The sequence below is a fragment of the Lagenorhynchus albirostris genome, chromosome 6 (genome assembly GCF_949774975.1).
Source record: "Lagenorhynchus albirostris chromosome 6, mLagAlb1.1, whole genome shotgun sequence".
NCBI classification, from domain to species: domain Eukaryota; kingdom Metazoa; phylum Chordata; class Mammalia; order Artiodactyla; family Delphinidae; genus Lagenorhynchus; species Lagenorhynchus albirostris.
The window spans coordinates 29,110,280-29,126,702 of NC_083100.1; the positions used below are offsets into that span (position 1 = coordinate 29,110,280).

General features: G+C 43.1%; 1 protein-coding gene across 1 annotated transcript in view; it reads left to right on the forward strand.

Moving 5' to 3' along the window:
- The window catches only part of KLF7 (KLF transcription factor 7), a 114,380-nt gene extending 113,408 nt beyond the window's left edge, over positions 1-972 (forward strand). Inside the window, exons 5-6 of the transcript XR_009541090.1 lie at positions 6-119; positions 733-972. The gene's annotated coding sequence lies outside the window, so the exon portion shown is untranslated. The remainder of the gene's footprint in view (positions 1-5; positions 120-732) is intronic.
- The last annotated feature ends 15,451 nt before the right edge of the window (positions 973-16,423 follow it).

Below are 16,423 nucleotides of genomic sequence, written 5' to 3' on the forward strand. Positions count from 1 at the left end.
CTTAGCTTATCTCACCAGGGAGAAAAAAAAATCCTCAGAGAGATCCAAACGGGTCCTTATATACCTCAGGAGAACTTTCTTTCTCAGAGAGAAAAAGGGAAGGCAAGAGATTGTATTAGGTATTTTTCTTCATTTGGGAGGCTGTTGGGGGTGTGTGTGTGTGTGTGTTTGTGTGTGTGTGTGTGTGTGTGTGTGTGTGTGTATTTTATGGTTTCAGTGAGGTAGCTCAGAGCCCAGATAAGAAGGAACACTAAAGACGGTTTATTTCTTTAAGGGGAAGTAGAGAGCAAATGGTTGGAGGTTATGAAAAGCAATATTTTCGAACGAGGTGGGTTGTGGGATGTCATTTGTTTAGGGGGTTAGGAGCAGCTTATTGAAAGCAGTTTATTTGGTGAGAGAAGGGGAAGGTTTGTTCTGGGGTAGCATTAAACGGAGCAGCTTTGGAAAGGGTAACTTGAAGCGCTTGGTACAGGAGAGAAGAAGGCAAATGTGAGAAGGAATAATGGAGGTGAGGTGTTGAGGAATCAATTTATAGGAGTTTGGTGACAAAGTGGGGAAGAGAAGGCTAACCAGAGGCAGAGCCATGTGGGTGGCTAGGCGTAAGTACGAGAAGGTAGATGCAGATATAGGCAGCCGCAAGCACTGACAAGAGGGAGGTGGAAGGCCTAGGGAGAATTCTCAGAACTGAAAAGAACACTTACTAAAATCTTCTCTTCCCCACACGACTTCCAGGAAAGAACATCCAAGTAAGCAGAAAGGTAGAGAACCTAACTGCTGTTACAATCCCAGCACCCCTTGCAGGGCGAATCTCCGAGAAAAGTGCTATCATTAACTGGGAGCAACAAACGAACACATTTGTCACCTACACTGGACACAGTGCTACTCAAGCTTTCTTTTCACGCTTTGGACTTAGGGAAACGGATGCAGTGGTGAATCACTTCTATCCCTCCTCAGACGAATGTGACGAGAAACTTTTCGATCAATTTTCACATTAAAGATCGTGACTATGGTGACCAAACTTGCTGCCTGGGCACATGCATATCTCTGAACAGGAAAACGGGTGTGAGGAGTGTTGCAGGGGGCTGGGAAGGGAGGCTGAGTGCTTGTGGCCTCACCCTAATAAAACTTAAGGGAAAGAGAACAGTAGATGCGTCAGGGGCCAGGAAAATGGTTTTGAAAGTTGTAAAGATCTGCGGCCACATCTTTCAAGTAAGCAAGTGAGCTGGGCAAAAGGGCAACCCAAAGCCAGCTGACAAGAAGCTACAGGCTCCAGTGGGAAGAGAACCAGCCCTGGAGTCCACAGCCCCACCTCCTGGTCCCTGGTCATTTAGTAGGTCCATGCCTAGCGGAGTAACTTAACCATCTCATAACCAAAGTCATTGGCTTAGAAATTTCTTTGCGTGAGGAAGGATAAGATAGTTTTGCAGTGTTACTTAGAGCATGGCTTATTTTTCCGTAAGAATAAGCCTGACATGTCAAAGCATATCAAATTGAACATTTTAGGTGGGGGACAACCTACACCCCGCTGAGATGATAAGAGGGGAAGTTGGTAAGTCTAATATTTTTACCATAAGGAAAGGAGATGGTTTACATAAGTGAATATTCTAGATGACTGAAGCTTCCACATTTAGAGACATAACTTTTGTTTAAAATATGTCTAAAAATACATTACCCACTTCACAATTTTTCTAGCATCCATTTTTGCCGTGTAACATAATTCAGGGATGATTCCAGACTGTCAAGTTGTCTGACCCCCAAACTAAATGACTCCAGTCTTTACCCCGAGTGGCTCTACTTCCTCTGCTGTGTCCTCCCTATTTGCGAGTTGCAAGTTCTTTGTGTTGCCTTCTAGCAATATTTATCTCCTCGTCAACTCACAGATCAGAGAAGCAAGCTTGGCCACTTAGTAAGTGCAAAATGTAAGTATAATTCTAGTTCAACAGGCAGTAGTCAGAAAGTGTAACCTGGGTAAACCTAGGGGAGTAAAGTGCATAGGCTTTGTGACAGCTCTAATCTGAGGTTATGTATCCGACTGGAAATTCTGTGCTAATGGAAAGGAACCTTGTAAAAAGCAGAGCTCGGTGGAATTGATAAATAATTTATTATAGCTAGATCATCTTCCACTTAGGATTATAGGTTTAGAAGGGAAGATCATTAAAACTTTTAACTGAAATGAGATTTTGAGGTGACTGGTGAATGATGATAGTTTTTTGGGTTACCCTTGATAAGCCAATTTGTGATTCCTTCTTCAACATTAAACATTTTATCCCAGCTGTTCAAAACTATCAGTACTGACTGGCTTGAACGTCAATTCAACCTATTGTTTTCTTAAAATTCTGCCTGATCTTAAAATTAACATAAGTATACATACCACCCCACTACATTTAAAAATACTGAAGTGACGAAAGAGCCACAAGGGGGCTTCCCTGGTGGCGCAGTGGTTGAGAGTCCGCCTGCCAATGCAGGGGACACGGATTTGTGCGCCGGTCGGGGAAGATCTCACATGCCGCGGAGCGGCTGGGCCCGTGAGCCATGGCCACTGAGCCTGGGCGTCTGGAGCCTGTGCTCTGCAACGGGAGAGGCCACAACAGTGAGAGGCCCGCGTACCGCAAAAAAAAAAAAAAAAGAGCTACAAGGTTGGGGAAGAACAAGATTTGTTTGATTAGAATTTTCCCTTCGTGTACACTGCATTTGAGCCGTCCAGCAAGACTGCATAGTAATAGAATAGGTATCGTTCACAACCATGACGCTTTGCCTTCACAAATAGAGAAACTAGGACTGAAAGAGGGCATGTGACTTTGTGAAGGCCCAGGGGACACAGTAAGTGACAGCACTGGCTCGTAGGTCCCCTGACTCGACTTTCCTCTGCCCCTCACTGTTCCTCAGTGACCCAGGAGCCAACTTGATGCTTATGTGTGTCTATCAGTAACATCACCATTGACAACACTGACTTTATTTCCCAATTTCCTTACCTTTAGTCACAGACGGTAACCTATAATAGAGATAAAGCATCACTTGCTAGAATTGGAAGGGATCTTGGAGATCTCCTTCAATGCACCATTGTACTTGAGTATACCGGGGCTCAGAGAGGTGGCAACCTGCCCAATGTCATACAGCATGTCCTTTGCAGAACAGGAGTCAACCCAGGGTTGTGGATACGCAGTAATGCTCAACCAGTCTTGACGTTGTTTCTTAAACTTTAGTCACTTGAGTATGGCCCTCAAGATTCTTGTGATATCTTTGCTCTAATACTTCCTTAATATTTTTCTTTAAATCGACCCACTTTTTAAAATCTCAAATACCTGTTTTAGCTTTGTCCTAAGCAAAAATTTCCTGAAACCACTGATTTGACTGTTTCCTCTTTAAATATAAATGAAAATAAATGTATGATTCAAAATAAACACACACATAATTGTGTTACATTGAAAGACTCAGTTACTCTTGGCGGTATTGGAGAGGCATCATTCTGTGCCATTCTGTAAGATCTTTTCTGTACCATTTCTCTTTAGCTAATTATTTAGTCCATATGATGCTCCTTGGAGCACATTTCAAATTGAATCTAAAACTAAGTGCATGTGAAAATTTAATAAAGACTGATTTGATGACTGGGAAGTTACTTAAGGACCCAGAGGTCTCTTAGGAGGAAGATAATGCAGCCGTGAGTGGAGTGAGCATGCATTCTCTGCCTTGCTTTCCCATCCTTGGAACACCCATCTTCCCTCAGGGCAAGGCACTCTCAGTGGATGGGCTCATGGCCAGGTCATGCCATTATTCTGGGAATGGAGCTCTGAACACTGGGCGTTGACTGCAGCAAGGAAATCACCCTTTCCTTGTGTCCTCCCCCAATCAACAATCAATGCCTAGAAACAAATGCATGCTATGAAACATGGCATCAAAAGATGTGTTCACCTTCACAGCATGTTTCCTGGGATCCGCAGCCCACCACCTGTACATGCACACGTACACACAACTCAGCCCCCCAAATATTCTTCCAACCAGCTTCCAGGCACCTGATATTCTACTAGTAAAATTTTTTTTTTTTTTTTTTGCCTAAACACTTCCCTATTTTAAAACTTCAGCTAGCCAGGAAGAGGTAACTCTATACTTTATCCATGATGTGTACCTTAATGTGAATGAGTGTATTACAACCTTTCACAAGAAAAGACTTTAAGTGCAAGGAAGATGAAAGACATGGGGACTATGGATAGGAAAGTAGGTGGCTAACTTCAGGCCTCGGGAAGGGGGAGGGGTAAGGAGTCAGGCAGGCAGTTCTTTGCCCATCACTGCGGAGCCACAGTGTAGGCAAATGACTTCATAAAGGGACCGAAGCAAAGGAAAGCCCCATCTGAGTGACTTCCAAGGAGGTAGCTGATCAGGTTAAGTCCCAGGAACCCTCTCCTGAAAATGTGTTAAGGTGGACCTTCTCTGGGTCTTTTCTTAGATAAGACCTCTGGTGGTAACTCTTTGGGGACAGTGTGTTTTGATTTTGTTGCTTTTGACTCAGTCCTCTCAGTTGGCCTTGGCAGTTCATGCCCTGTGCTAAGACGGTCCCTGGCAGAGGTCCTAACCAGGGCATAGGAATGCCAGCCTGTTACTAGGACCTAACAACTTACCTAACACTTTGGGCTTAAGACTGGGCCCTGACCTTGGCTTCTGAGACACCAATGACACCCCCTCTGGGTCAAGTCCTATTTGTTTCTTAAACCTTTGCCGCCTTTATGCCATTGAAGTGCATCCTTCAAGCACAAGTCCCCTGGGACTGAGAGCTTGGAGGGGCCCATGTGAGTCTGCTGTCTGTCAGCAAAGCCCCTTGAGCTAAGCTCAGTTTTACATCCATATTTTATCAACTGAAGGAGAGGAAAGAATTCATGTCACAGTTGGAGAATATGGGCTTTTATATATTCTGAGGAAGCTGTTCTAAAAATAGGCCTGTGGAAGACCTAGCAGGGAAATATAGCAGCAAAGAAGGAATTTTAAAAATGATTGTGAAAGCTCTTCCTGAAAATGTACAGATACAGATTCCTGCTTATCTCCTTCCTCTGACCCACAGCACCCCAGGGATGAGGCAGGTAGCTCACGGAACAGGAAGAGAATTGCCATAAATCTGAGCTAATTTGGAAAGGGAAGGAAGAAGCAGATACTCAGCAATCAATAGAGCGACGATTTGTTTTGTGGTAAATGTTTACGGCTCTGTTGCTGGAATGAAATCCTGCTGCATCAGAACGTGGACCATTAGAGGTGAAATGAGTTCACCTAATGCCCTCGGTGTGTAATTGGTATGCATCCCTCCTCCACGGACAGCAGCCCAGAGTCCCTGGCTTCCAACTAGAGAAAAGATTTTAGATGATTCTTGACATCCTCTTTACCTTTTTATTACTTCAGGATTCCCAAGAAGGAGATAAAAAATGACCCATGTCTCGTTCCTTAGCCCATGCTTGCAGAACGGGATGTACGAATGGCGCTTAATGTTTCCTTCCACTCCTGAAAGTGCTGTCGGGGAGCAAACGAGGAAATGAAAACAATGAGAACAGGGGCTAGTTTGTTCCTCCACTGACTAAACTCAAGAAGTGATGCCTTGCTCAGCCGCAGAGGGGAAGAGAAGCAACGCTTGTGTTTCCTTGTCATGCAAACGGGAGGGTGTGAAAAATGCGTGACTGAAAGCGGAGTGCACTAATTGATTGTTAATGACTACGCAACCCTCAATGTCTGGAATTTGGTTTAGATTCAATGTAATTTGACATTTGCCAACCATTATTAAATCCCTTTGATGCTCTCCCTGTGCAGCAGTGATGAGCAGCTGATTGGCTCTTGGGGTTGAAAATGAGGCTGGCTGGGCACGGAGTCAATGGGGTATCTGGAAGGCAGCCACCTTCACCCAGCTCCCCTCAGCTTCACCAGCCTCACAAGCGCTGGCACTCCCAGTGCCTTGTCTTCATCCCCTTCCTCTCTCTGCAGGCTCTCTTCTCTTCCATTTCCCCTCATTCTCCAGGTCATATTCCCTTTCCAGCTCCTTTAAAAGCAAACCTGCCCCTTTAAAAGCAAACCATCCTCTGCTCAACTTTTCTTTCTCTAACTCAAAAGCCACCCTCTCTTTGAAAAGCACAAAAAACTTACTACAATTGCATCATGATGAAAGGATTAATAAAAAAGTTGCAGGAGGATTTCACGAAAACCCATTGTGGGAAAAATAGTCCCTGAGAGAATCTGAGAGTCCTTGCCTCCCTCATTTTTCATTTCTGTTTTCCTTTGCCTGTTTGCTCGTCCTTCCACAAACGAGCTTCTCTGCTTCCTTACCCGTTGTATACTGTCCAACGTACCTTTCACCAGAGCCACCCCCGAGTAACTCCCTTAGTTCCAGCCTCTGCAGAACCGATCTCCTGGCTCCCCACAGGAACTGACATGGTCTCAGGGTCCCAATTCTAATTTCCCATGAGAAAGAATTTCATTGGCCAGGCTCCGGTCTAGGGCTTATCACTGGCTGAATCAGCTGTTGCTTGGGGGTGGGGGTGGGGGGCGGGGAAGTGGGGAGTAAGGGGTAAGGCAAGTAAAGTTCATTTTTCCAGAGCTGAGAGGGGGAAGGAGGAAAAATGGCAGCCCCGGTGCAATGTCCAAGAGCCAACCTCTTCATATTGGGGTCAACTATCTTGGAACATCCAACATGGCCTTGCCAATAGTTCTATCTCTATGTTCATAATTTTTAATAGACTCCAACACTTGTACTGACCCACTTACTTTACCAGAACCAATTCCCCATCCACACTTCTGCTACATCTCCTTTCAAAAGATTTAGGAGGAGGGAAAAAAATCAGAAAACATTTTAAGGCAGATCCATGAAAATCAAGAGAAGAGCTGCGGCAATAAGAGAAAAAAACATAATTCCATTACAGTAAGGACAAAGTGGAATTTCCTTATCCATCCATCTCTGAAGCAGCATGAAAGGGGTTCAGGCGGAAAGGACAGTGGAGGAGGGAGTCAAGAAACATTTTCCTAGTTCTAACTATGCCTCCTGAGGGCTGTGTGACCTGAGGCAAATCAGTTAAATTTTCTGGGGGTCTCTTTTCCTTTCTTGAAAATTAAAAAGAATAAATTAGATGAATCTTAAGTCCTTTCCTCTTCTTCAATTCTGTGATAATATAACTTCAAGAAATATTTGATACAGAAATCATAGAACAGCAAAAGAATTTGAATGGTTTCAAAGAACTATTCGTCTTTCCGTTCATTCTTGGTTTGTGGTTTTTTTTGCTGTACACGGGCCTCTCACTGCTGTGGCCTCTCCCGTTGTGGAGCACAGGCTCCGGACGCGCAGGCTCAGCGGCCATGGCTCACGGGCCCAGCCGCTCCGCGGCATGTGGGATCCTCCCGGACCGGAGCACGAACCTGTGTCCCCTGCATCGGCAGGTGGACTCTCAACCACTGCGCCACCAGGGAAGCCCTCTGTTCATTCTTTTAATTCATCAAGCAAAAATTAATGTTTTAATTCACTTAATTAATTAATGTTTTAATGCTAGCTAATATCTGGGCTAGGCTCTGGTTATGCAAATGGCAATATGCAGATATGATCCCTACACTCACAAAAGGCACAATTTAGCACATTAAGGAAAATCTTTATCATCTACATTGCAGTATTTCTGAGATAAACCTTCTTTTACATATAATGCTGTTTTCTCCTGTAGAACTCTTCATACACTGATGATCTATGGCTTCTTTCTCTTCATCTAACTGGAATGGGAGCCTTCCCTCTCTCGGGGAGACACTTCGAAACCCCAACACTTAGCTGCTACAGAAAAACATGGCCATGACCGGATAGAGAAATTGGCCTGCTTTTCCATCTCCTTCTGTGTCAGGTCGTGTGTGTGTGTGTGTGTGTGTGTGTGTGTGTGTGTGTCAGGTCTTTCTAACAGAACTTCCTCTTCAGGTTCGGAATAAGTTGCAAAAACATCGGAAGACTTTATATTCAAAGATAAATGTAAAAGCATCCTGAAACACAAGCAGACACTAATTATGAATTATGCCCCACGTTGACTGTCCCGTTCTCTCTGAGCCACTGGAAGATCGTTTCAAGAATGACACAAGTGGACCCATGGCAACGAGAGTTGGGCCTGGCACGTGTTACCCGCCCACCAGGCGCTGTCGCTGTTGGTGCTAATGGGAAGCTGCCACATTTCAGGGCAGAGTTTCTTAGATCTGAATCTCATCCTAGGCCTTGAGAAAGCGGACCAGGTGCTCACACTTACCACAAGTCTTGGACTGGGGACCTCAGCTTTGGGCTCAGGGAAGGAGAGACAGCACAGTAGCTACAGCCTCCCTCTTCCCTCCTCTCCTGCAGCCACCCCAAGTGCGTGCCCCCACCCCCGGTCCTTGCCAGCCCAGATTCTCCTTAACTGATGACTCACCAGACAGGCCCAGGGGAGGGCGGGGTGGTGCGTCACAGGTTCAATCCTTCTCTTCATCCCCCCAGAGCAAACCAATGTGTTCTCAGAAAACACAACCCCGGTGGAAATGTTTGCCATTTTCTTGGCTAAGTGTTATTTTTTCCATATTAGAGGTCTGATTTCCTGCCATTCTTGGAGAGTACCGGGAGGAAGAAGGGTCAGGAAGCTGGGCCCAGAGGGGAACAGTGATTAAGCGCCCACTCATTTCCGTCCTTTTCCTTCACATCGGCGGGCAAGGGCTCTGAGGTGTTTCCGCATCTGTTATTTTTGCACAGAAAAGAACAGTGTCTTTGTTAAGGGGTCCTAGATGACATGCATGGGAGAGTCAGCGTTTTCCCCTCGCTTCTGTCCCTCACAAGCGGTGTGGTTTTCCGGAGCACTGGCTCACTGGGCCGGTTTCCTCAGCCCTTAAAACGAGACAATACTTGCTTGTGAAATGACTTGGATTTCCTTCCAAATAAAATGCCAGGCAAGTCTAACGTACTATTATTATTGTAAAAGGTCTCTGTCTTGGGAAGTAGCACTCAGTGAGAGGTGAAGAAAGGAGAGGGCAATCTTGAGGAGGGAAAGGGCCCAGACAGGGTCACAAAAGAATATTCCTAGACATTCTCCCCTCCACCCCTCCCCTCTCTCTAAGAGGAACTTTAGAGTGGTTTTCACCAACCAATAACAGGTTGCAGTACTTAGAAGAGTAAAGCTGTTATGGGCTAATGGAACTGATTGACTTGATTTGACTATATGTATGTTTATATATATTTTGTTTGTTTGTTTGTTTATTTGACCACACTTCACGGCATGTGGGATCCTAGTTCCGCAACCAGGGATTGAACTTGCACCCGTTGCATTGGAAGCACAGAGCCCTAACCACTGGTCTGCCAGGGAAGTCCCTATGTATATTTTTAATAACAGCTCTCCACAGGTACAAAATAGAGAACAGGATTTATCCAAGTGTTCACTAGTGATATAGTGGGATAATGGAGAAAGTATACTCCTTTTGATGATTGTTTTAATAGCTTGTCAATAGCTTTATTACCTCATTTAACATTCATGATAAACTTGTGCGGTCAGGAGGATAGACTTACGTAAGCCCAAATCCCTACCTCTTCTTTGTCTTTTGAATGAGGAAACTCAAACCCAGGAAGGTCAAGTGGCTGGTCCAATGTCAAAAGTGCTAAGCAACAACGCTGAGGTGAAAACATCTCTCTTCTAGTAATGCGCTTTCCCATCTACCATGTGCTGACCAGCACCTTCATGAAGCAAATTCGGCCCTACTGTGAAGAGATGCCTGAATATTTAGTTCACTTAATAGTTGTTTATGTTTATACTGGAGCTATTATATTAATAGTATTCCAAAAGTTTGTTCAGAAGATGAATTTCACTATATTTTTATTAAAGTAACTAGTCCATGTTTAAAGGTTAAAAACACAACTTCATTGTTATATTTGGTCCTTTATAGGATCAGGTGGTTTTATTCAGTACTATGAAAACTGTATGGCACAAGAATTGGGGTAAGGCTTATTGAATTTACTAACTTATCTAATGAGTACGATAAGCTAAGACTGTTCAACATTGGGAAGCAAAAATGCCCGAGGCAATATATATGAGTTAGAACTGTATGTTTATGTTCACTTATTCATTTTAGGTGGTGACAGAAATTCATCCTGTGGTCTGTGCACAAAGGGGAATTCATTATAAGGATTGCAGTATAATTTATTGTAGGAATACTAAAGTATCCTTGTGGAAACCCTAGAAGTGGAACATGACTTCTAGAACCACTAGAAATAGGGATTCAAGAGCTCAGAGCCCTGCATCTCAGCTCTCTTCCTCTCAGCTCATTTATTTCATTCTTCTCTTTCTCAGGACACCCATTTTGTTTGCTCTGACATGTAAAAACATGGCTGTCGGTAACACATGGCTTCAAAACCAAAAGAGATTGAGTTCCTTTTCTCCGTTCCAATTCCCACATTGGACCAGGAGCTCACCCTAAACCAAATGGCTCTGCCCTTCAGGATGGTATGCTCTGCTTCGGTCAGGTGCTCACTCCCAACCAATCCATCCGTGCAGGTAAGGAGAGGGATTACATTGGACTAGCACGGAGGGTCCTCTGATAACCACATGGGTGTAGGGGAAATGAGCTGCCGCTAGAAGAGGGATGTGGAAAAGACAATCCCGTGAAGAAAGGACAGTCCCTACCCTCACGAAGCTCCCAATCTCATCATCTATACACAGATAATGACACTACAGTTACATGAACTGTTAGAGAAATATATCAGATGTCTCTAAGAACAGAAGGAACAATGACTCTGCCTAAAAGGAATCAGGAAGTTTGTACAGAGAAAGGATCAAGCTAAGTCTCAAAAAGATCATCAGTGAGGAAAGGGCATTCCAGACAGAGGGAACAACTTATCCAAAGGCTCGGGGGGTGGGGGGGGCCTTCCCTGGTGGCGCAGTGGTTGAGAGTCCGCCTGCCGATGCGGGGGACACGGGTTCGTGCCCCGGTCCGGGAAGATCCCACATGCCACGCAGCCGCTGGGCCTGTGAGCCATGGCCTCTGAGCCTGAGCGTCCGGAGTCTGTGCTCTGCACGGGGAGAGGCCACAACAGTGAGAGGCCCGCATACCGCAAAAAAAAAAACCCCAAAAAAACCAAAGTCTCGGGGGCAGGAAACCATGACACGAAGGAGTGAAAAGATGAGGCTGGAAAGGGGAAGAGCCCCCTGTGCGCCTTCGTACCTATGACCCATTTGCCTTCCCCATCCTCTAAGGAACAAATGAGGTCCTGAAATGCTAGAGGCGCATTATATGGAACTTCTGGCTTTTAATTTACATAATAGAGCACTTTTATATAAATTCTTTCATTGGGTTCACACAATTTTGCCATGATGTAGGTAAGACTCACATTTCCCCCCCAATTTTGTTGATGAGAAAAGAAATTTTTAAAGGACTGTGACTTGGCTAAGGTTAGTTTAGGGATAGAACCAGAACTGGATCCCAGGTTTTCAATTCCCAACTCAGTGTTCTTTCTGCCTCTTCTTGGGGTTTTCCTTTAATGTCAACTTAAGGAATCACACCTGTGTCACTAATAATTCAGTCTACTGTGACCAACCACTCAGATGCTCCCAAATGAATTATGTATATTTTATTTTGGTCAGTTATTAGCTTGTAAAATCTCCATTCCAGAAATTATCTGAAAGAGAAGATCCTTGTCACCTGCAATGGGAGGGGAGGAGGACAAAGAAGTGACTTTTCAATAACTAGTTTATTCTTATGATTCTTCGGTTATAATCAGTACATGAAGATTTACACAAATCTCTTAAGTACATAAAATGAACTGGTGATCTATTTTCACCATCCAAAAGGCCTGCTAGATTTTAAGCTACCTGAAGACAGGGAATGTATCACATTTTTCAAAAGCCAGAATTTGCCCAGCGTTGCTGTTGTGCCTGGCCCTTACGTTGTAAATTCTCAATAAATGTTTGATAAATGAATGCATAAATAAACAAATGAACGCAGGGAATTTTTAAAAATGAGAACACAACATAGATCTATGATGAAGAGCAGGACTTCAGGTGTCAGATATATTTGGGATCAAATTTTGACTGTACCACCTACTAAATGTGAAGTAATCGGCAAGTTATTATCTAAGCCTCCACCTCCTTAGTTGTGAAATGAAAATATAATGGAACTTATTTCTGAGGTTGTTTTTTTATTGAATAAAAATTTATTGAGCATCTACTATACGCCAGGCACTGTTCAAGGTTCAGGAAGCTAGCTCAGAAAACACAGGTGACAAGGGCAGTAGACAAACAAGGCAATAAATCAGTGAATGCGTTAATTTTAATTGTGATGCAGTGCCGTGAAGGAAGAAAACAGGGTAGTGCAGACTTGATCATGGACATGTGGACTGCTTTAGAAAGAATGGTAAGAAAAGGCTTCTCTACGGAGGTGACATTTGGACAAAGACCCAGGGAGAAGAGAGTGAGCATGCAAAGGGAGATCCAAGGAAGAGCTTTCTGGGCAAAGGAAGCAAGAGGCAAGCAGAGGGAGGGGCAGGATTGCAGAGCTGGAAGAAAAGCAAGGAGGTCCCTGGGGCCAGGGGTACGAGGTAGGAGAGAGGCTGGAAATTGGCCAGGTCCCGAAGTGCCTTGTAGGGCAAAGTCAGGGATTGGGGCTTTGCTCTCAGAGCAATGGGGGTCCACTGAGGAATTTAAACAGAAGGGTACCCTTACCCGATTCACATTTTTGGAAAAGCACTCTGCCTCAGTATCAGCTTCCAACTAACAGCTTATATGAAAAACCTGAGTCCTTTCTGGCTCCTCAATTTCCCTTTCCCTCCCCATCAACAAATCCAGTGAACTGGGCCTCTAAAACGTATCCCCAGAATCTTAATTTCTTTCCGCTTCGACTAAAACTACTTTCATCTAAGTTGCCTTCCCTGGTCTAGGCTATTGCAAGGCTAAATTAGACACTGTGAGTGTGAGAACTGACCAGACTTTCAAGGGGAGAGGTGAAGTAGGTAGGTGAACATTTAAAACTAAATCTCAAGTTGGGAGTCACATGACATAACACATATAAACACTTGACACAGCACCTGGCTTCAAGGATGTCCTTAATGCGCATTTTAGAACATTATTACTCATCCTCCTGGTGCTTTTCAACATGATGGAAAGATCAAGGGATTTGGAGCAGGAGACTTGGGTTGATGTCTTAGTTTAAAAGAATCATGGCTTTGGACAAATCCTAAGTCTCTGAGCTGCTTTTCTTTCCTCTGAGGAATAAAGATGTAAACACCTGTTCTTCCTATTATACAGGGCTGTTATAACGTCAAATATGGTGACGGATATGAAAGTGCTTTGTAATCTGAAAAGCATCTTTTCATGAGTGATCAACTATATGAAATTACATTTAATTCAGTTTCCCTTTGTGTGTGACCTCGCAGGTTCCTATACGATAAGACAATATTACAAAAGAAATTTTATTATAGGACACTGGGGTCTTCAGCTTACAGGAAGACGGAGTCCCAGATTTGTGAACCTCTGCCTTGTATAGTCAAAATCAGTGCTATCCAATAGACATCTCTGCTGAAATGGAAATGTGTATCTCTGCTCTCCAACATGGTAGTCACTAGCCATTGTGGTTACTGAGCACTTGAAACATGGCCAGTGTGACAAAGGAACGCTACATTTAATTTTTTAGCTTTTTAATTTAAATTTAAATAGCCGCATGTGGTTAGTGGCTACTGTATTGCACAGTACAAGTCCAAAAGCTCTACTTTCTCAGGGTCCTCATCTATAAAATGAGGACCCACTAAGGTCCTTTCTAGTTCTATCAATGCTTCTACGTACATAATTCAGAAATAGGTAAGTCAATTTGGATAAAATAAAAGCTGAATCCAGAGTCACTTTTCTTATTCTTGACTCAAAGATAATCCTAGATTTTTTTTAAAAAGTTCATAGCTGCTTTATTTATCAACAGGAGGAAAGACTGAAACAATGACAACACAGTCTCAAGTAAAAGGCAATCCTAGAAGATGAACTATTATACTCAAGGAATACATTCTCCTGGGAGCGATATTTTGGTATCAAGTAGAATGCTTGTTCCAAAGTTAACATTCTCCATTTCTCATTAAGAAAAATTGCCAGGGAAAAATGTTTGGAATTGAATAAATAAACGGATGGCTGCTGTGGGGACTGTTTGTATGATGATGACAGTTGCCGGGTCATAAGGGGTTTCCATGATGAAGTTGGCACTAATTTTGTCTCTTTGTATGAGAACTGTCTTCCTATTAGGTGGAGACAGAACATAAGGTGAAATACAGAGAGAAACAGACAGAAAAGGAAGGTAACATGACTGAATTGTTTGGGGCGGAAAATGAGAGCTCCACAGAAAAGAAACCCAAGACAACTGAAAGGACGAGCGATGAAAGATGGCAAGAAGTGAGAAAAGCATTTGAAGGGGAGAAATGAATATGGAACTGAAATCAAGAAGACAGAGAAGGAACAGATTGGGGTAGGCGGAGTGAGGATCAGAGAAGAAATTCCAGATCCATTTGTGAACGACACCAGGAGCTAAGCCTGCCTGTGGGGAAAAAAATAAGAAAGACCAGAAAAAAAAAAAAATTACTTTGGAAAGAAAGAGAGTGACAAGGTAGTGAGGAAAGGGAGGGACAGCTGTCATCTCATTTAATTAAGAAATTATTAATGGAACAGACGGGCCAGCCACAATGAGCCTTCACTGATGAGATGCTGCTAAAACTTCAGATAATAGCAGCTGAAAAGTTATTGAGAGCAAAGTGGTAAGAATGCTAATTTAATTGGTAATAACATTATACTTAGCACAGTGCTTTGGAATTTAAAAATCACACATTAAATAAATTTCAATGACCCTGGTTATCATGATTGTTTAAATAATATAATACAATAAAATGTAAAAAAGAAGTCTTAATAATTTTAAGTGATCACTCTCATGTTCTGAATTCTCCTTTTAAGCATTTACTGTTCAAGCCTGCATTCCTGGTGGAGGTAATAATACCCTGCTGGCTGCATCTTTACCAAACAGAGATAGTTGTTGGATCAGAAGAAGATAAATGGCAAACTTAGCTTCTAAATGCCTTATTTTTTTCTTCTCCATCCTTTATTTTTCCATTATCAGAATAGGTGGCTTCTTTCTTCAGACAACTACCTTGTTTCCTTCTCCTTCCTCCTCTCACCAAGCAGGTCCTCGGACAACACCTCCCTGCCTTCATTACAAGAAAATATGGCATCAATCCTATTAGACTAAACAGGTCATGTAGGAGCTCAGCCATACAAGGTCCCTTCACAAAATGTTGTCGAGATTGCAGCACTGAGAACCAAGAACCGTAGCCCTGTGGCCATGACTATGTTGCTGACGGTTGCTGGAGAAGAGAAAGATATTTTGCTCACCTGACTCCTTCATGGGCAATCCATCCAGAAGTTCTTTTCATAGTGGGTGGAAAGAAAAAGGCAAAGCAACTGATTTATTTGAAAATATCTTTATTTTTCTAATGGTACATGAATGCTGTAAATTGTTCCCCCAATACAGAGAAAGTTAAAGGTCGTATAACCCTACCCAGACCATCACTATCAAGAATTTGATGCATGTTTCTAGAAGTCAACATACATATGAACATAAATGAGATCTTATTTAGGTAGTGTTCTGTAGGAGTCTTCTTAAACTTTATGTATGGTGGCCTTCCTTCCATGTCAATATGCCATACTTCACTGAGTGAAAGATGCTTGTGATTGTAAGATTATGTACCTGTAAGAAGGGAAAAAAATGCTACAGATATAATTAGCGGCTTCTGTAGACTCTGAGACACATCCTAATTTCAAAGATATTGAGGTATTAAAGAGGCATCTTATAAATAATGAAACACAGTATTAAAATTTTGACTTAATCTTTGTGAGAGCAGCATAATATTGCATTGTATGACGATATCATAAATTACCTGACAAATCCCCCATTAGTAGACATCTGTGTTGCTTCCAGTATTTTCAAATTTTCATGACTTTCCTTAATGTCTGGCTTTGCATACTTGTCCTATTACTTCCTCAGGTTGAATTCCTAGAAGTGGAATTGATGGATTAAACAAGGCTGTTAATCTTGTCTGCATCGGGTGGTACTGATTCACACTCTTACCAGCTGTGTTTCAGGGTGCTTACTTCCTCAGGTCCTCAGCGACTGATATATCTGGCCTGGACCTCAAGTAAGAAAAGTCCAAAGTCTAACACCTCAATTGCTATCCATTATCATGCTTATCTTTCTTCTTGGTGTTTCCAGTATTCAAGAAACTTCAGGAACTTGAAATGGTGATGTCCATAGATGATTCCTCCGTAACGAACAAAGCCCAGATCTACTTATTGGCAAAGACCCACCCTTAGCAGCAGGGCTGTGTTCAATGATCTACTTTACTGCTCTTCATCTTTCTGCCAGAGACAAGGCCTAAGGGTCACACCTTTGGATGTGACTTAAT